At 40.4% G+C, this 22690-nt stretch overlaps 1 protein-coding gene and 1 pseudogene across 3 annotated transcripts in view; one reads left to right on the top strand and one right to left on the bottom strand.

Annotated features, from left to right (window-relative positions):
• DOCK3 (dedicator of cytokinesis 3) overlaps nucleotides 1-22690 on the bottom strand; it is a 698449-nt gene that overhangs the window by 597567 nt on the left and 78192 nt on the right. The gene's annotated exons all lie outside the window — the stretch shown is intronic.
• On the top strand, nucleotides 17915-21523 carry LOC106996910 (zinc finger protein 652 pseudogene; annotated as a pseudogene). The gene is made up of 3 exons (XR_013413443.1): nucleotides 17915-17959; nucleotides 18284-19039; nucleotides 19341-21523. The product of XR_013413443.1 is annotated as a zinc finger protein 652 pseudogene (transcript).

Genomic DNA, 22690 nt, shown 5'->3' with positions numbered 1-22690 from the left:
TCTTGATATCTGGCAGCATAAGTCCTCTAGTTGAGATAATCTTCAAGATTATCATGTTCTTTGTAACCTTTTGCATTTTCACATGAATGTCATAATTAGCTGTTCAATTTCCACACCCAAAAAAGGCCTGCTGGATTTTTATCAGGATTGCATTAAATCATTAGATTAACTTGGGGAGAACTGGCATCTTTATGATAGTCTTTCAATTTGTAAACATAGTAAATCTTTCCATTTGTTTAGATTTTAATTTTTTCAATATTTTTGTAGTTTTCAACATGAATGTCTTATATTTTTTATTTCATTCCTTAGCATTTGATACTTTTGATACTACTATAAATAGCATTGTTTTATTCATTTTGTAATTCTTCTTTGCAAACATAGAGAAAAACAATGTGCTTTTAAAATACTGACGTTTTGACTAAGTGCAGTGGCTCATGCCTGTAATCCCAGCACTTTGGGAGGTTGAGGTGGGAGGACTGCTTGAGACCAGCCTGGGCAACATGGCGAAATCCTGACTCTATAAAAATAATTAAAAATTAGCTAGGCATGGTGGTGCACACCTGTAGTCCCAGCTACTCAGGAGGCTGGGGTGAAAGGACTGCTTGAACATGGGAAGGCCAAGGCTACAGTAAGCTGTGACTGTGTCACTCCACTCCAGCCTCGGCAACAGAGCAAGACTTTGCATCTATCAATCAATCAATACAATACTGACATTGTAGCCATCGAATTCCCTTAGTTATTCTCAGTATTTTCTACAGATTCTATTGCACTTTTTCACATAAAATCATATCAAATATATATGATTATTTCAACTTTTCCTTTCCATTCTGTATGTTTCTTACCTTACTGTATGTACTAGCTAGTACTTATAATACTATGTTCAACAGCTGTGGTGATCGCAGGTGCTGTAGTTTGAATGTTTGTACTCCCAGACATCATGTTGAAATTTGATCCCCGATGTCGGAGGTGGGTCATAATGGGAGGTGTCTGGGTCATGAGGGCGGATCTCTCATGAAGAGACTAATGCCCTTCAGGAGGGGGAAGGTGAGTGAGTTCTCACTCTGTTAGTTCCTGGGATAGCTGGTTGTTAAAAGATTGAGCCCAGGAGTTCAAAGTTGCAGTTAGCTATAATCGTACCACTGCTCTCCGGCCTGGGTGACAGAACTAAGATCCTGTCTCAAAAAAAAAAAAAGAGCTTGGCAGAGCAAGATGGCCGACTAGAAACACCTGGTGCTTATCTCCTCCACAAGAACGAACAAAGGTAAAAAGATAAATAGCTAAGATTTGACTGAAGTGTTGAAGAAAGAAAAGCGGAATGCCACAGGGGAGTGGAGATGCATCTGTGGTGACAAGAAGGCAGTGTAAAGGCATCTGACCTCTGCAGCACCGTCTCGCCAAACCAGCCCAAAGACAGGAGGGACTTCCCATTGTAAGGGAAAAGTAAGCAGAAGATCCTCACCATCCCCTACCACCACTGCAAAGGCCTACAGTCCTTACACGCCCTGAGCCCAGTTTGGAAAGCTGCCAGAAATTCATGCAACTACACTGCTCCAGATTGGGAACACAACGTGTGCTAACCCACCCCTTGTGAGCCAAGCTGTTGTAGCAAGACACCATCTTGAGACTAGAGCCACCTCTGGAATGCTCCCTCCTCTGGGGTACAGTAGGCACTGTACCTCTCCAACACTGGGGCTCCATCTTCATTATACCAAGCACCCACAGATGGCTAAATGCCACAACCCCAGATGCACAAAGCTTGGGCTCAGGATTGCCTGTGACACTGGTCCTGCACGGCAGGGAAACCAATGCCTGCTGCTACACTTCCAGCCAGAAGAAAGTCTGCCATTCCCACCCAGGGTGAACATGACCTTGAGAGCCAGCCACGTCCTTGCCCACCCTCCCCCAAGCAGAAGAGGTCCCTGAGCCTACAAGGAGCCAATATTCCCTGGGGCCAGTGGCCTGGCTACAAGCCTGCAGCACTCCCACCCACCACAGACATGCCCCTGGCCTACCCAAAGGTCCTATGCTCCCAATAAGGGCTTGAGAGAAGTCCCACAGGCCACCCTCACAGGCGTGCCCCCAGGCAGCCAAGCAGCAAAGAGTTCAAGTCTTGGATCTGAAAAATAGCCCTGCAAGCCACACCCAGTAAGCACACCCCTGAGCTGGCTGAGCAGCTTTACACCTGCATCCCAGACCTGAGAAACAGCCTCATAAGCCACCCCTGGCAGACATACCCCCAGGCCTGCTGAGCAGTTGTGTACCCACATCCCAGCCTCAAGAAACAGGCCTGTGGGCCACCTCTAGCAGGCATGCTCCCAGGCCAACTAAGCAATCCTGTGTCTGCATCTCAGGCCTATGAAACAGCCCTATGGGCCATCCTCTGCAGAAGCACCCCCAGGCCAGCTGAGCAGCTGCAGCCACGTCACAGGCTTGAGAAACAGCCCTAAGTCTGCCCCCCAGCCCCTGACGTATTCCCCCAAGCGAGGCAAGCAGCCTTGCACATACCAGGCCTCAGAAACAGCCCTACAGGTTGCCAATGGCAGACACAGACCCAGGCCAGTCAAGCAGGTGCACATCCACATCATGAGCCAGAGAAACCCAGTGAACCACCTCCAGCAGACATGCACCCAGGAAAGCTGAGCAGCCACTCACCCACATACAAGGCCAAAGAAATAGCTCCACGGGCTGTCCATGGTGGGCAAAATCCAGATCAGATGAGTAGCCTTGTGTCCTAAGCCAAAGAAACAGCCCTGTGGGCTGCGCCTGATAGACAATCCCACAGGTCAGTCAGAAAGTCTTGTGTCCACATCTAGCACCTGAGAAAAGGCCCTGCAGGCAGACCCTGGCAGACATATCCCCCGGCCAGCTAAGCAGCTGCTTGCCTGCATCCTGGGCCAGAGAAACAGCCCAAGACATTCTGGGAAGGCATGTCCACCAACCAGCCAAGCAACTGTATACCTATGTTCAAAACCAGAGGAATGGCTCATGGCCCCAACCCCAGCTGACCGCACCCCAAGTTGGCTGATCTACTGTGTACATACACATGCCCCACCCAGAGAAACAGCCCCAGCAAGCCCATCCCTGGAAAACCTGTACCATTATCACCACAAACTCTCTCAGCCTAGGCCACTCAGAAACATGCAAATTCCACTACTATGGGTTACAGCTGAAAAAACTACATGGAAACTAGGTCAATACACCCCACCAAACCAATGCCCCAAGACTCATTCAAATTAGAATTTCCCTAAGAAACCTACTCCATAAAATTGGAAGAGGCGACTTTTCTGCTAGATGGATACAAATCAATATAGGGACATATCAACCAAGAAAAAGCAAGAAAACATGTCACTTACGAAGAAAAATAAATTATCAGATATAAGAAAATACGTGAAATGCCAGAAAAAGAATTAAATGTTAATCTTAAGGAAACTCAGTGCCATACAAGAGAAGACAGATGATTCCACAAAATTGGGGAAATCAGCTCATGATTTGAATAAGAAATTTGAGAAAAGATAAACCAAACAAAAAATCTTACAGTTGAAGAATTCAATTACTAAAACAAAAAATAAAATCAAGAGCTTCTAGAACAGACTAGACTAAGCAGAAGAAAGAATTTCTGAACTTCAAGACAGGTCTTTTGAAATAACATAGGCAGACAAAAACTAAATTATAAAAATGAAGAAAGCCTGCAGGATTTATGGAACACCATCATGTGAATAAAGTATTATAGATATTCCAGAAGGAGAAGAGAAGGAAAAGGTGGGGAAAACATGTTTAATGAAATAGAAGAAAATTCCCCTGAGTATTGGGAGAGATATGGACATCCAGAATCAGGAAGCTCAAAGAACTCCAACAGATTCAACCCAAACAGGTCCTCACTGAGGGACATATATATCTAACTGTCAAAAGTCAAAGACAAAGAAATAATTTTAAAAGCAGCAAGAGAAAAGTGTCAAGTCACATATAAAGGGGACCCCACTAGACTAACAGTAAATTTCTCAGGAGAAAACTTACAGGCCAAGGGAGAGTGGGATGATATATTCAAAGTACTGAAAGAAAAAATTAAAATTAAAAATGACAATGAGGAATATTACACCCAGCAAACCTAGACATTAAAAATGAAGAATGGGCCGGGCGCGGTGGCTCAAGCCTGTAATCCCAGCACTTTGGGAGGCCGAGACGGGCGGATCACGAGGTCAGGAGATCGAGACCATCCTGGCTAACACAGTGAAACCCCGTCTCTACTAAAAATACAAAAAAACTTAGCCGGGCGAGGTGGCAGGCACCTGTAGTCCCAGCTACTCGGGAGGCTGAGGCAGGAGAATGGCGTGAACCCGGGAGGCGGAGCTTGCAGTGAGCTGAGATCCGGCCACTGCACTCCAGCCTGGGTGACAGAGCGAGACTCCGTCTCAAAAAAAAAAAAAAAATGAAGAATAAATAAAATCTTTCACAGACAAGAAAAACTAAGAAAATTCATCACCACTAAACTGATCTTGCAAGAAATACTCAAGAGAGTCTTACATCTGGAAGTAAAAAGATGATAACCACCATCAATAAAACATACGAAACAATAAAACTCATTGGTAGGACTCATACACAAACGAGAGAAAAAGAAAACCTTATCACTGTGAAACACCACTCAACTGTAAAAATAATGAGAGGAAGTAAGAAACAAAGGATACACAAAACAATCAGAAAACAGTAAAATAACAGGAGTAAATCCTCCCCTATCAATAATAATCTGGAATACAAGTGGATTAAATATACATTTAGAAGATACAGATAGGCTGAATGGATAAAAAATAAAGACCCTATTATATACTGCCTACGAGTAACTCACCTCACCATAGACTGTAACTGAAGGAATAAAAAAGATATTCCATGCAAAAGAAAACCAGAAGTTAGCAAGAATACTTGTACTTATATTGGACAAAAAAAGACCTGAAGTTAAAAGCTGTAAAAAGAGACAAGGTGACATAGTAATAAAGCAATCTATTTAGCAAGAGAATGTAACAATTATAAATATATATGCACCCAACATCAGAGCACCCAGACATATAAAACAAATATTATTAGACCCAAATGAAGAGATAGATCCAAACACAATAATAGTTGTGGACTTCAACACCCACTCTCAGCAATGGACAGATCATCCTGACAGAAAACCAACAATGGGACATCAGATTTAAACTGCACCACAGACCAAATGGACATAACAGATATTTATAGAACATTTCACCCAACAGCTATAGAATACACATTCTCCTCATCAGCACACCGAACATTCTCCAGGATTAATCATATGTTAGGACACAAAACAAGTCTCAAAAAAAAAATTAAGATTGTTAGATATTAGTTCTAAATTTCTCTTCAAAGAATCAGTATGTCCATATGTTCAATTCTTTGCCTTCTACTTTTAAACTTAACTTCCTCATAAAGCAACTTTTTTCAATCACCTGCTCCACCCTGACTCATTCCAATAACCTGCTCCACCCTGACTCATTCCGATTACCTGCTCTGCCATAACCATTTTTCCCACCAAACCACTCACCACGTCACTCTCTTTAAATTAGCCTATCAGAATTAGTTTAGCCTGTGTGGCCTAACCCTAGTCAACAGGGGGAATGACACAGCAGCAGGGGCCACAGGTGTCAGGAATAAGAACCCCTTCCCCTCCCTTGTCCTGGTGTGTGCTCACCATTGCTCCATCTGTGAGGGTGCACCCTTCTATAGAAGTAAATTGCCTTACTGAGAAGAAAAAAAAAGAAAATTTTATATTCGAGTGCTATTTCTTTTACGACACCAAAACTTTATTTATAACAAGATCAAAATCATATCAAGTATCTTCTCAGACCAAAATGGAATAAAACTAGATATCAATAGGAAGAGAAACATCTGAAACTATATAAATGCATGGAAACTAAACAACATGCTCCTGAATGACCAATGGCTAGAAGAAGAAATTAAGAATGAATTTCAAAATTCCTTGAAATGAAAATAGAATCTTAAGATCCCAAAACCTAGGGAACACAGCAAAAGCCGTATTTAGAGGACACTTTAGGGAAATAAATGCTGAAATCAAAAAAACTAGAAAGATTTCATATAACCTAATGGTGCACCTCAAGGAACTAGAAAAGCACGAACAAACCAAAACAAAAAGTTAGCAGAAGTAAAGAAATAATGACCAGAACAGAAAACAAAATTGAGACTAAAAACAAAAGATCAACAAAACTAAAAGTTGGTTTTTTGAAAATAAATAAAATTGGTAAATCATCAGCTAGACTAAGAAAAAAGAGAAACGATCCAAATAAATAAAATCAGAAGTGAAAAAGGAGACAGCACAACACGACCCATGGAAATACAAAGGCTCATTGGTGATTACTATGAAATAAGTCAATAAATTTAAAAACCTAGAACAGAAAAATTCCTGGACACCTACAACATACCAAGAGTAAACTAAGAAGAAACAAAATCTGAACAGACCAATAACAAGTAATGAGATCAATTCAGTAATAAAAAGCCTTTCATCAAAGAAAAGTCCAAAAACAATGGCTTCACCAAAGAATTCTATCATTCTTTTAAAGAAGAATTAATACCAAGTCTTCTCAAACTATTTCAAAATGTTGAAGCAGGGAATTCTCACTAATTCATTCTACAAGCCCAGCATTACCTTGATAGCAAAACCACATAAAGACACAACCAAAAAAGAAAATTACATGCCAATATCCCTGATGAACACAGACACAAAAATCCTCGACAAAATACTAGCAAACCAAGGCCAACAGCATATCAAAAAGATAACCATAACCAAGTGGGATTAATCCCAGGAATATAAGAATAATTCAACACATGCAAAGAAATAAACATCATACATCACATCAATAGAATGAAGGACAAAAACCGTAACATCTCAGTCGACTCAGAGAAAGCTCTTAATGAAATTCAACATCCCTTCATGATGAAAACACTTAATAAATTATGTGTAGAAGGAAAGCATCTCAATATACAAAGGCCATATATAACAAACCCACAGCTAGCATCTTCTGGAATGGGAGAAAAACTGAAAGATTTTCCTCTAAGAACTGGAACAAGACAAGGATGTCCACTATTATTCAACATAGCACTAGATGTCCTAGCCAGAGCAATCAGGCAAGAAAAATAAGTAAGAGGCATCAAAACTGGGAAGCAGAAAGCCAAATTGTCCCAGTTTGCAGATGACATGATCTTATATATACAAAAACCTAAAGACTCTACCAAAAATCTCTTAAAACTGATAAACTAATTCAGTAAACTTGCATTATACAAAATCAATGAACAAAAATCGGTAGCACTTCTATACAGGAACAATGAAAGAACCAAAAAATGAAGAAGGCAATCCTATTTACAATTGCTACAAAAAAAAAATACTTAAGAATAAATCTAACCAAGGAAGTGAAAGATCTCTACAAGGCAAACTACAAAACACTGATAAAAGAAATCAAAGAGGACAAAAAGAAATGGAAAGAAAGGCCAAGTTTATGAATCAGCAGAATAAATATTGTTGAAATGGCTATACTACCCTAAGCAATCTACAGATTCAACACAATCCCTAACAAAATACCAATGACATTCTTAACAGAAATAAGGGGGAAAATCCTAAAATCGGCATGGAACCAGAATAGATCCCAAACAGTCAAAGCTATCTTGGGCAAAAAGAGCAAAGCTAAAGGCATCATACTACTACACCTCAAAACATACTACAAAGCAATAGTAACCAAAACAGCATGATACTGGCATAAAAACAGACACACAGACCAGTAAAACAGTATAGAGAACCCAGAAATTAATGCACATATCTACAGCCAATTTGTTTTTGATAAAAGTACCAAGAACACTCATTGGCAAAGGGACCGTTTTTTCAATAAACTATGCTGAGAAAACTGGATATTCATGTGGAGAACAATGAAACTAGACTTCCACCTCTCACCCTATACAAAAGTCAACTGAAGTAAATCAAAAACCTAAATGTAAAACCCAAAACTATAAAACTACTATAAGTAAACAGGAAAAATGCTTCAGGACATTGGTCTACACAAAGATTTTATGAATAAGACCTCAAAGCGACATAAGCAACACAAGCAAAAATAAACAAACTGGATTACATAAAATGAAAAAGCTCTGCAGAGAAAAGGAAATAATAAAGTGAAAAGACAACCTACAGAATGGGAGAAAATATTCTGAAACTACTCATCTGACAGGAGACTTAATAACCAGAATATGCAAGAAATTCAAACATCTCAAAAGCAAAATTAAAAAAATCCAATTACAAAATGGGCAAATGAGCTCCTGTGAGAATGCAGGCTTGACCTAATATCTGATCTCCTTCCCCAGGACACGGTTCTTTCTGTGGCACAACCCCTGAGATGGCACTAATAAGACCATATCTGCTATTGCAGGTGGGATGATCTCATTTCATTTGCAGGTGGCCTTTCTCATTCTCTTGTCATTGTCATGAACTGGGGTATCCCCAGCAGGAAAACTGAGTATTATGCACATAACTCTGCAGATCATGAGCAGTGCTTGGTCAAGTTCCTTCTATGGCACTGTGGTTAAAAGACTACAGACCATTCCATAGTGAGACCTGGTTTTTCTCTACATTTTGCTCTTTTTCTCTGTGAAGTATGACTCTTGCCTCAAGATCTGGTTGACTGGCATGGTTTTTCCAGCATTGTTAACTAAATTCCTTGATATATTTCTCTCCTCTCATGCAATACATTCCGCCTATGATCAATACTTTCTACCTAACGGCTATTGCTTAACTGCCGTATATTTTTGCATTTATTTATACTGTGGTCAGAATACAAAATTAGCTATTCTTTCTTTGTTCATCATTACAAGAAGAGTGACATATGTGTTACAATGTTTTGTATTCTTTGTCTAATGCTGTGAATGCTGTGCCCCATAATTTTCATAAATTTCTCTTTCTATCTGTAATTCGTCTTTAGATTTGAAAATACAATTAATGTTGATATTAAAGGCTAAAACAATTAAAATTGAAAATGGGCAAATAATCTGAACAAACATTTCTCAAAAAAGACATATAAATGGCCAATAAATACATGAAAAAAATGCTCAACATCATTAATCATCAAAGAATTGCAAATAAAACCAACAATGAGGTATCATCTCACCCCCAGTTAAAATGGCTATCATCAAAAAGACAAAAATAACAAACACTGGCAAGGATGCAGAGAAAACAGAACTGTTATACACTGTGCTGGAGATGTAAACTAGTATACCACTATGGAGAACAGTATGGAGGCGCCTCAAAAATACTACAATTGGCTCTTCCAGAACACAGAAGCAGAGAAGCCTCTGAAGCACTGACATTTAGCTGGAAAGGCGCTGCACCTTGGGTCTCATCTGCTGTCTGGGACAACAGAGAGGACAAGATGACCAACCAGACACAGCTGAACCACCACTGCAGTCAGAGCCTTGCGGGGCACAGAGCAAGGCAGACCCACCCCTTCCAATGCCCCACCCTTGCACCAACACTGCCACAGGAGTGAAACTAGGCCTAGAGAAGAGCAGACTCTCCCACTTTCTGAGTGACTACCCCATAACACACAGGCCTGCACCTGACAGCGCCCCACCTCCATTCTCACATCACCACCAGCACACCCATTTGCACAGTCACCAACAGAAGCCCCAACCTCCCCCAGTCATACTGCCTCCTCCACTGTGGTGAATGCTTGCACAAAGGCAAGAACCTCAGCATTCACCAGCACGCTGCTGCAGCAGTGTGCACTCCACCATGTTGTCACTGCTGCTGCTGGCAGCACATGCAAACAAACATGGATCCTGCTGTCACCACACTACAAAATGCACTCCAATTGGAGTGTAAGTGACCTGTGGTCCAGGAGCACCTCAGCCCCTACCCCCACCAGCACAGTGGATTCCTAACTTCAAGGAGTCAGAGAGCAAAGTCAGGATCCAACACAAGTCACCCAGAGTTAGAGCATACAGCCCAGAAGTTGTGAGTGGAGCATTAGTCCCCTAAAATCTGCAAACTAAGCCAGTCAGCTGAATTCACCTTATAACACAATCAAAACCCTCAAGGTCATCAAATAGGATAAAAGTTAAAAAAAAAAAAAAACTCTAAAGGTCAGCAACTTCAAAGACTGAAGAAACATCAGCCCACAAAGATAAAAAAGAATCAGTGCAATAATTCTGACAACTCAAAAAGTCAGAGTGCCTTCTTTCATATAAACAACCACACTAGCTGGACATGCTGGCTCACGCCTGTAATCCCAACACTTTGGGAGGCCGAGGCAGGTGAATCACCTAAGGTCGGGAGTTCGAGACCAGCCTGACCAACATGGAGAAATACCGTCTCCACTAAAAATACAAAATTAACTGAGCATGGTGACGCAAGCCTATAATCCCAGCTACTCGGGAGGCTGATGCAGGAGAATAGCTTGAACCTGTGAGGCAGAGGTTGTGGTGAACCAAGATCACACCATTGCACCCCAGCCTAGGCAAGAAGAATAAAACTCCATCTGAAAAAAAAAAAAAAAAAAAAAAACCACCACCACACCACCTCTCCAGAAAGGGTTCCCAACGGGGCTGAGATGGCTAAAATGACAGAAATATAATTCAGAACATGGTTAGGGAGGAAGATCACTGAGATAACAGAATATGTTGAAACCCAACCCAAGGAAGCTAAGTATCACAATAAACTGATACAGGAGCTGAAAGTCAAAATAGCCAGTATAGAAAAGAATGTAACTGACCTGACAGAGCTGAAAAACACACTATAAGAATTTGATAACGCAATCACAAGTATCAACAGCAGAACAGACCAAGGTGAGGAAAGAATCTCAGAGCTTGAGAACTGGGTTTCTTAAATACAACAGTCAGAAAACAACAGAGAAAAAGAATGAAAAGGAACAAAATCTCCAAGAAATATGGGCTTATGTAAAGAGACCAAATCCAAAGGCCAAGGCAGGCAGATCACGAGGTCAAGAGATCAGGGCCATCCTTGCCAACATGGTGAAACCCCATCTCTACTAAAAATACAAAAATTAGCTGGGTGTGGTGGCAGCACGCACCTGTAGTTCCAGCTACTCAGGAGGCTGAGGCAGGAGAATCACTTGAACCCGGGAGGCAAAGGTTGCAGTGAGCCGAGATCATGCCACATGGCACTCCAGCCTGGCAACAGGGCAAGACTCCATCTCAAAAAATAAAAAATAAATTTAAAAAAAAGACACCAAATCCATAACTCATTGGTGTCCCTGAAAGAGACGGGGAGTGTGTAAGAAACTTGAAACTTGAAAAACATATTTCAGGATATCAACAATGAGAGCTTCCTCCAACCTAGACAGGCCAACATTTAAATGCAGGAAATGCAGAGAACCCCAGTAACATACTTCACAAGATCATCTCCAGGAAATACAATCATCAGATTCTGCAAAGTCAAAATGAAAGAAAAAAATGTTAAAGGTAGCTAGATCAGGTAATCTACAAAGGCAAGTCCATCAGACTAACAGTGGACCTCTCAGGAAAAACCCAAGCCAGAAGAGACTGGGGGCCAATATTCCATATTCTTAAAAAAAGAGATTCAAACCCAGAATTTCATAGCTGGCCAAACTGAGCTTCATAAGCCAACAAGAAATAAGATCCTTTTCAGACAATCAAACATTAAGGAAATTCGTTACCCTCAGACCCACCTTTTCAGAGCTCCTGAAGGAAGCACTAAATATGGAAAGGAAAGACCATTACCAGCCACAACAAACACAAACTTAAGTACACAGACTAGTAACACTATAAAGCAACCACACTAACATGTCTCCATAATAACTAGCTAATCATGATAACAGGATCAAATCTACGCATATCAATAATAACCTTGAATGTAAACGGGATAAATGCCCCAATTAAAAGGTGCAGAGTAGCAAGCTAGACAAAGAACCAAGATCCATTAATAATGCTGTCTTCGAGAGATCCGTGTCACATGTAAAAACACCCACAGACTCGAAATAAAGGGATGGAGAAAAATCTACCAAGCAAGAGAAAACAGAAAAAAAGCAGGGGTTGCAATCCTAATTTCAGACAAAACCGACTTTAAACCAATGAAAATCAAAAAAAGACAAAGAAGGGCATTACATAATGGTAAAGGATTCAATTCAACAAGAAGACTTAACTATCCTAAATATATATGCACCTAACACAGGAGCACCCAGATTCATAAAGCAAGTTCTTAGAGACCTACAAAGAAAGACAGACTCCCACAAAACAATAGTGGGAAACTTCAACATGCCACTAACAGCATTCAACAGATCATCGAGGCAGAAAATTAACAAAGGTATTTAGTACTTGAACTCAGCATTGGATCAAACGGATCTGATAGACATTTACAGAACTCTCCACCCAAAAGCAACAAAATATACATTATTTTCATTACCACATCACACACAGTCTAAAACTGACCACATACTCAGGACACAAAACACTCCTCAGCAAATGCAAAAGTGAAATCATAACAACCACTCTCTCAGACCACAGCACAATCAAATTAAAAATCAACACTAAGAAATTCACTCAAAACCATATAATTACACATAAGTTAAATAAACTGCTCCCAAATGACTTCTGGGTAAATAATGAAATTAAGGCAAAAATCAACAAGTTCTTTGAAACTAATGAGAACAAAAATACAATATACCCAAAATCTCTGGGACACAGCTAAGGCAGTGTTAAAAGGAAAATATATAGCACTAAATGCCCACACCAAAAATAAATATCTGTCTCAATCTAACATTAAAACTAAAAGAACTAGGGAGCCAAGAGTAAACCAAGCCCAAAGCTAGTGGAAGACAAGAAATAACCAAAATCAGAGGTGAACAGAAGGAGAGGGAAACACGAAAAACCATTCAAAAAATCAATGAAGGCAGGGGTTGGATTTTTGAAAAGAAAATTAATAAAACAGGCCAGGCAAGGTGGCTCATGCCTGTAACACCAGCACTTTGGGAGGCCGAGACAGGTGGATCACATGAGATCAGGAGTTCGAGACCAACCTGACCAACAAGGCGAAATCCTGTCTCTACTAAAAAATACAAAAATTAGCTGGGTATGGTGGCACATGCCTGTAATCCCAGCTACTTGGGAGGCTGAGGCAGGAGAATCGCTTGAAGCCAGGAGGTAGAGGTTGCAGTGAGCTGAAATCATGCCACTGCACTCCAGCCTAGGCAACAAGAGCGAAACTCTGCCTCAAAAATAAAATAAAATAAATAAAATAGATAGATGGCTAGCTAGACTAATAAAGAAGAAAAGAGTGAATATCCAAATAAACACAATTAGAAACAGCAAAGGGGATATTACCACTCATCCCACAAAAATTCAAATAATCATCAGAGACTATTATGAACACCTCTATACACATAAACCAGAAAATCTGGAAGAAATGTTTACATTCCTGGACACATACACCCTCCCCAAAACTGAACCAGGAAGAAACTGAATATCTGAACAGACCAATAATGAGCTCTGAAACTGAATTTTAATAAACTTCCAACCAACCAAAAGAGGCCAAGGAGCAGACAAATTCACAGCCAAATTCTAACAGATGTACAAAGAAGAGCTATTACCATTCCTACTGAAACAATTCTAAAAAACTAAGGAGGAGGGATTCCTCCTCGACTCATTCTTTGAGGCCAGCATCATCCTGATATCAAAACCTGTCACAGAACAGGCCAATATCCTTGATGAACACCAATGCAAAAATCCTCAAAGAAATATTCGCAAACCAAATCCAGCAACACATCAAAAAGCTTATCCACCATGATCAAACTAAGCTTTATCCCTGGAATGCAAGGTTGCTCTAACATATGCAAATCAATAAACATGATTCATCACACAAACAGAACTAGAAACAAAAACCACACGATCATCTCAACAGATGCAGAAAAGGCTTTTGGTAAAATTCAACACCCCTTTATGATAAAAACTCTCAATAAGCTTGGTAAAATAATAACAGACATCTATGACAAACCCACAGCCAACGACATAATGAATCTATAAAGCTGGAAGTAGTCCCCTGGAAAACCAGCACAAGACAGAGGTGCTCTCTCTCACCACTCCTAGTCAACACAGTATTGGAAGTCCTTTCCAGAACAATTAGGCAAGAGAAAGAAAGAAGCAGCATTCAAATAGGAAGAGAGGAAGTCAAACTATCCCTCTTTGCAGATGACATGCCTTATACCTACATAACTCCACGGTGTCAGCCCCAAAGCTTCTTAAGCTGAAAAACAACTTCAGCAAACTCTGAGAATACAAAATCCACATGCAAAAATCACTAGAGTTCCTATACACCAACAATAGCCAACTCGAGAGCCAAATCAGGAACAGAATCTCATTCACTGCCATAAAAAGAATGAAATACCTAGAAATATAGCTAACCAGAGAAGTGAAAGATGATTACAAAAAGAACTACAAAACATTGCTTAAAAAAAAAAAAAAAAAAAAAAAAACAGAGAGGACACAAACAAATGGAAAAACATTTCATGCTAACAGAGAAGAAGAATCTATATCATTAAAATGGTCATACTGCCCAAAGCAATTTACAGATTCAATGCCATTCCTATCAAACTACAATGACATTCTTCACAGAACTAGAAAAATCTATTTTAAAATTCACATGGAACAAAAAAAAAAATCCCGAATAGCCAAGGCAATCCTAAGCAAAAAGAACAAAGCTGGAGGCATCATGCTACCCAAATTCAAACTACACCACAGGGCCACAGTAACTAAAACAACATGGTACTAGAACAAAAACAGACACAGAGACCAGTGGAAAACAACAGAGCACCCAGAAACAAGTCCACACACTTACAACCATCCGATCTTCAACAAACCTGACAAAAACAAGCACTGAAGACAACTCCCTATTGAATAAATGGTGCTGGCATAACTGGCTAACCATACGCAGAAGATTGAAACCGGAACCCTTCCTTACACCATACACAAAAATCAACTCAAGATAGATTAAACACTTGGCCAGGTGCAGTGGCTCACGCCTGTAATCCTAGCACTTTCGAGGCCGAGGCAGGTGGATAACCTGAGGTCAGGAGTTCCAGACCAGTGTGGCCAACATGATGAAACCCCATTTCAACATGGTGAAACTAAAAATGCAAAAATTAGCCAGGCATGGTAGCGCACACCTGTAGTCCCTGCTACTTGGGAGGCTAAGGCAGAAGAATCGCTTGAACCCGGGAGGCAGAGGTTGCAGTGAGCCAAGATCGCACCACTGCACTCCATCCTGAGTGACTAAGCAAGACTCCGTCTCAAAAAAAAAAAAAAAAAAGATAGATTTCACACTTAAATGTAAACCCCAAAACTGTAATAGATCACCTAGGCGATACCATTCTAGACATAGGAATGGGCAAAGATTTCATGACAAAGGCACCAAAAGCAATCACAACAAAGGCAAAAATTGACAAATGGGATCTTATTAATTTAGGAGCTTCTGCATAATGAAAGAAACAACAACCTACAGAATGGGAGAAAAATTCTGCAATCTCTCCATCTGAAAAAGGTCTAATATCATCTACAAGGAACTTAAACAAATATTCAAGAACAAAAAAAAATCCATTAAAAAGTGGGCAAAGGACATGAACACATGCTTCTCAAAAAAAGACATTCATGTGGCCAAGAAGCATATGCAAAAAAGCTTACTATCATTGACCATTAGAGAAATGCAACTCAAAATCACAATGAGATGCCATCTCACACCAGTCAGAACGGAAGATCATCACCCAGGCACACAGTCATCAGGTTATCTAAAGTCAAGACAAAGGAAAGAATCTTCAGAGCTGTGAGGCAAAAGTATCAGGTAACCTATAAAGGAAAATTTATCAGATTAAAAGCAGATTTCTCAGCAGAAACCCTACAAACTCAAAGGGACTGAGGTCCTGTCTTTAGTCTCCTTAAACAAGACAATTATCAGTCATGAATGTTTTATCTAGCAAAACTGAGCTTCGTAAATGAAGGATAGTCTTTTTCAGACAAACAAATGCTGAGAGAATCTGCCACTACCAAGCCAGCACTACAATAACTGCTTAAAAAAAAAAAAAGAAGAAGAAGAAGAAGCTCTAAATATTGAAACAAAACCTCAAAATACACCAAAATAGAATCTCCTTAAAGGATAAATCTCACAGGACCTATAAAGACCTATAAAACAATAGCAAATGAGAAAAAACAAACAAACAAGGTATTCAGACAACAACCAGAATGATGAACAGAATAGTACCTCACATCTCAATACTAACATTGAATGTATGGCCTAAATGCTCCACTTTAAAGACACAGAATGGCAGAATAGATAAGAACTCACCAACCATGTATCTGTTGTCTTCAAGAGACTCACCTAACACATAAGGACTCACATAAACTTAAGGTAAAAAGGTGGAAAAAGATACTCCATGCAAATGAACACCAAAAGCAAGCAGGAGGAGCTATTCTTATATCAGACAAAACAAACTTCAAAAGCAAAAGCAGTTTAAAAACACAAAGAGAGATATTATACAATGATAAAAGGATTAGGCCAAGCATGGTGGCTCATGCCTGTAATCTCAACACTTTGGGAGGCCGAAGTGGGCAGATTACTTGTTGCCAGGAGTTCCAGATCAGTTTGGCCAACATGGTGAAACCGCATCTCTACTAAAAATACAAAAATTAGCCGGGCATGCTGGTGCACAACTATAGTTCCAGCTACTCAGCAGGCTGACACACAAGAATCGCTTGAACCCAGAAGGCACAGGTCACACCACCGATGACACCAAGATCACACCACTGCATTCCAATCTGGATGACAAAGAGAGAGACTATCTAAAAAACAAACAAACAAAAAGATAAAAAAACTAGTCCAACAGGAAAATATCAGAATCCTAAATATATATGCACTTAACACTGGAGCTTCCAAATTTATAAAACAGTTACTACTAGACCTAAGAAATGTGATGGATGGCAACACAATATTGGTGGGGGACTTCAATAATCCACTGACAGTACTGGACAAGTCGTCAAGACAGAAAGACCACAAATAAACAATGGACTTAAACTATACCCTAGAACAAAGGAACTTAACAGATATTTACAGAACATTCTACCCAACAACTGCAGAATATACATTCTAATCATCAGCATATGGAACATTCTCCAAGACAGATCATATTATAGGCCACAAAACAACTCTCAATAAATTTAAGAAAATCAAAATTACATTAAGTACTCTCTCAGATCACAGTGGAATAAAATTGGAAATCAACTCCAAAAGGAACCCTCAAAACCATGAAAATACATGGAAACTAATCTGCTGCTGAATGATCATTGGGTCAACAATGAAATTAAGATGGAAATTAAAAGTTATTTGAACTGCATAACAGTGACACAATCAATCAAAACCTCTGGGATGCAGCAAGAGGTGATAAGAGAAAAGTTCTTAACGTTAAACACCTACATCAAAAGTCTGAAAGAGAAATAAGAAGACAGTCTAAGGTCAAACCTCAAGGAACTAGAGAAACAAAAACAAACAACTGAAACCCAGCACAAGAAAAGAAATAACAAAGATCAGAGCAGAACTAAATGAAATTGAAACAAACAACAAAAAAGAAACAATACAAAAGATAAATGAAACAAAAACCTCGTTCTTTGAAAAGATAATAAAGGGGGGTGGCCAATAAAGGAAGGGGACGGGGCGGGCACACACCCTCGCAGCCACTCACCTCCCTCCCTGCACGCACATCCGCACACCCACACTCCCTCCCCTGCCTCCCTCCCTGCACTCTGCCCACCCTGCCGCCCTCCTTGCCCTCAGACACTCAGAAGGAAGTCCAGAGACATGGGAGTGGTGGCCACGTAGCACAGCGGCCAGCAGCCAATGCCGGGTCTGAGGAGCAGCCCTGAGGACAGACATTGGGCAGTAGTGAGGGGCCAGACTGGCTGGAGGTTGTGACTCTGGCTACAGTCCCCCCACTGCAGGGACAGACTGCCAAGGCTTTGATCTAGGTAGTGGAAGTGGCCGGCCCAGATGAGATGCTCCAAGTCCCTTGTAATTCTGTTCAGAAGAAAAATCACTAGTGGTCTGCTCTTGCCATAATACCAAACCTTTTTGACTTACGCTTTGGTGCTGCAAGACTGGAAGAATTCAGTTTCCAGGAATATCTTTTTTTCATTTGAGTGATTCTTTGGGATGGAAAAATATTTTAGTCTTAATGATTACTTTGTTTTAAAGCTATTTTCTTTACAGTCTGAACTGCTTAATAAATGGAACCATTTACTAACAAGGTACACAGCCATTTCTCATCAGGAGCTGGTTGAAAACTGTGCTGTGAGTATAGCAGGAATGGCACAAGAAGATAGCCATCATGGGCAAGTGCCATCCAGCTTTCATCATGGTGCCAACAAGGAACTTGACCTATCCACCAAAGTGTAACACAGGGAATCAGGAAGTCCTTATTCTACACTTGTGGACACCACGATGAGTAAACCACATCTCAATGAAACAAAGAACAGTCATACTTCAGGGAGACAAGAGCAGAGTCTGACAGGCATGCTATTAAGAAAGACCAGGAGAATTCTGATGACACAGAAGAGGAGGAAGAAGAGGAAGAAGTCTCTTGCAAAAGGGAGCAGATCATAGTGGAGGTAAACCTTAATAATCAAACATTAAATGTACCTAAAGGGGAAAAGGGTACCTCTTCTCAATCCAAAGAGACTCCTGTTCTTCAACAGCGAGGAGGAAGAGAGTGAGGAAGGGGCCACAGATAACAGCAATGACTGGAGAGAATGAAAAGCAGAAGAAAAAGAAGAAGATAATAGAGAAAGTCAGAATTACAGAAAGGAGAACGAGGAGAGCAGCCTCTGTTGCTGCAGCTACAACTTCCCCTACTCCCAGAACTACAAGAGGTTGCAGGAAGAGCGTAGAGTCACCTAGGCGTAAGAAGCGGGCCACAAAGGAGCCTGAAGCACCAGTTCAGAAAGCTAAGTGTGACCTGTGAGAAGTGCCCCAGGGTTTTTTGTTTTGTTTTGTTTTTTGTTTTTTTGAGACAGAGTTTTACTCTTGTTGCCCAGGCTGGAGTGCAACGGTGTGATCTCGGCTCACCACAACCTTCACCTCCCGGGTTCAAACGATTCTCCTGCCTCAGCCTCCCGAGTAGCTGGGTTTACAGGAATGCGTCACCACACCCAGCTAATTTTGTATTTTCAGTAGAGACGGGGTTTCTACGTGTTGATCAGGCTGGTATCAAACTCCTGACCTCAGATGATCCACTCGCCTCGGCCTCCCAAAGTGCTGGGATTACAAGCATGTGCCCCAGGGTATTTAACACTCGGTGGTGTCTGGAGAAGCACATGAACCTTACTCATAGGCACATGCGGATTTGTGATACATGTGGCAAGAAGTTTGTCCTGGAAAGCGAGCTGTACCTTCACCGGCAAACAGACTGTGAAAAAAACATTCAGTGTGTTTCCTGTAATAAATGGTTCAAGAAACTGTATCCTTCATTAACATATCAAGATTATCCATGGTTACGCAGAAAAGAAATTTTCCTGTGAAATGTGTGAGAAAAAAATCTATACCATGGCTCATGTGCGAAAACACATGGTTGCACACATGACAGACATGCCATTTACATGTGAAACCTGTGGAAAATCATTCAAATGTAGTATGCCACTCATGGGGCATTCCCTGCAGCATTCTGGAGAGAAGCCCTTCAGAGGCGAGAAATGTGATGAAAGGTTTCAGTACAATTACCAGCTACACACCCACATGAGCATCCACATTGGGCACAAACAGTTTATGTGCCAGTGGTGTGGCAAAGATTTCAACATGAAGCAGTATTTTCACGAACACATGAAAACAAACACTGGAGAGAAACCCTTTATCTGTGAAATCTGTGGCAAAAGATTTCATAAATCATAAAGGCCAGAGTAAGGACAACTTTAAATGATAAAGGCCAGAGAGAGAACAACTTTGTGCGGCAGCTGGCAAAGAACAGTTCAGCACAGCATCACTAACATCCATCTCCTTAAGTGTGTTCTCCAGGAGATACGTTCCCATGTGTGAATGTGCACAGAGAGAGTCAGTGGGTGTTTCTTTAGTTCTCAGACTCTCCTCAGCCTCCACTAAGAGTTCTGTCATTGTCATTGAAACAACAGATCTAAGGAAATGAACAAGAAGACGACCATGAGCTCACAGAGGGACTGTCATCTAAACCAACGGAACCACCAAACTAAAGCCTAATTTGGTTGCATTTTCTGGTGACTTTTCTAAGTTTCAAATACTCAAGACTTCTGGAATTTTATAATTTCCTATCAGTTGATTAAAGAAAAAAGAAAAGATGAATAACACTGAAAGATCATTAGGAAGATTAACCAAGAAGAGAGAAAATCCAAATAAGCTCAATTAGAAACAAAACGAGAGATATTACAAGCAATACCGAAGAAATACAAAAGATCATTCAAGGCTACTATGAACACCTTTATGGGCACAAACTAGAAAACCTAGAGGAGATGGACAAATTTCTGGAAATATACAACCCTCTTAGATTAAACCAGGAAGATATAGAAACTCTGAACAGACAAATAACAAGCAGTGAGACAGAAATGATTAAAAAAAAAAAATGCCAACAAAAAAAGGCCAGGACCAGAAGGATTCACAGCTGAATTCTATCAGATATTCAAAGAAAAACTGGTAAAAATCCTACTGAAACTATTCCAAAAGACAGAGAAAGAGGCACTCCCTAAATCATTCTATAAAGCCAGCATCACCTTAATACCAAAACCAGGATAGGACATAACAAAAAAAGAAAACTACACACCAATATCCTTGATGAACATAGATGTAAAAATCCTCAACAAAATACTAGCTAACTGAATCCAACAGCATATCAAAAAGATAATGCACCACGATCAAGTGGGCTTCATACCATGAACACAGGGATGGTTTAACATAGGCAAGTCAATAAATGTGATATACTACATAAACAGAATTTAAAACAAAAACCACATGATCATCTCAATAGATGCGTAAAAAGCATTTGACAAAATCCAGCACCCTTTGTGATTAAACGCCTCAGCAAAATTGGCATAGAAGGGACATACCTTAATAAAAGCCATCTAAGACAAACCCACAGCCAACATTATATTGAATGAGGAAAAGACAAAAGCATTCCACCTGATAACTGGAACAAGACATGGATGCCCACTTTTACCACTTCTCTTCAACATAGTACTGGAAGTCCTAGCCACAGCAATCAGACAAGAGAAAGAAATAAAGGACATCCAAACTGGTAAAGAGGCAGTCAAATGATCACTTCTCACCAATGACATGATCATATACCTAAAAAACCCTAAAGACCCATCCAAAAAGCTCCTAGAACTGAAAAATAAACTCAGAAAAGTTTCGGAATACAATCTTTTTTTTTTTTTTTTTTTTTTTTGAGATGGAGTTTTGCTCTTGTCACCCAGGCTGGAGTGCAATGGCACAATCTCAGCTCACTGCAACCTCTGCCTCCCAGGTTCAAGCAATTCTCCTGGCTCAGTCTCCCAAATAGCTGGGATTACAGGCGTGCACCACTACACCCGGCTAATTTTTGTATTTTTAGTAGAGACAGGGCTTCACCATGTTAGCCAGGCTGGTCTCAAACTCCTGACCTCAGGTGACCTGCCCACCTTGGCTTCCCACAAGTGCAGGGATTATAGGCGTGAGCCACTGTGCCTGGCCACAGGATACAAAATTGATGTACACAAATTTGTAGCACTGCTATACACCAACAGCCACCAGGCTAAGAATCAATCAAGAACTCAACCCCTTTTACACTAGCTGCAAATAAAATAAAATACTGAGGAATATACCTAATCAAGGAAGTGAAAGACCTCTACAAGGAAAACTATAAAACACTGCTGAAAGAAAACACAGATGACACAAACAAATGGAAACACATCCCATGCACATGAATGGGTAGAATCAATATTGTGAAAATGAACATACTGCCAAAAGCAGTCTACAAATTCAATGTGATTCCCATCAAAATACCACCATCATTCTCCATAGAACTAAAAAAAACAAACTTACAATTCATATGGAACCAAAAAACAGCCCACACAGCCAAAGCAAGACTAAGCAAAAAGAACAAATCTGGAAGCATCACATCATCCTACTTCAAACTATACTATAAGGCTATAGTCACCAAAACAGCATGGTATTAGTATAAAAATAGGCACATAGACAAATGGAACAGAACAGAGAATCCAGAAACAAAGCCAAATACTTATAGCCAAATGATGTTTGACAAAGCAAACAAAAACATAAAGTGGGGAAAGGACACACCCTATTCAACAAATGGTGCTAGGATAACTGGCAAGTCACATGTAAAAGAATGAAACTGAATCCTCATCTCTCACCTTACACAAAAATCAACTCAAAGACGGGTGCAGTGGCTCATGCCTGTAATCCCAGCACTTTGGGAGGCTGAGGCAGGTGGATCACTTGAGGTCAGGAGTTCAAGAGCAACCTGGCCAACATGGTGAAACCCCATCTCTACTAAAAATAAAAAAATCAGTCAGGCATGGTGGCAGGCACCTGTAATCTCAGCTACTCGGGAGGCTGAGACAGGAGAATTGCTTAAACTTGTGAGGCAGAGGTTGCAGTGAG

This window comes from Macaca mulatta, chromosome 2 (genome assembly GCF_049350105.2).
Source record: "Macaca mulatta isolate MMU2019108-1 chromosome 2, T2T-MMU8v2.0, whole genome shotgun sequence".
NCBI lineage: Eukaryota > Metazoa > Chordata > Mammalia > Primates > Cercopithecidae > Macaca > Macaca mulatta.
The sequence above is the reverse complement of the archived record's forward strand: the minus strand, read 5'-3'. Positions and strand labels throughout refer to the sequence as shown.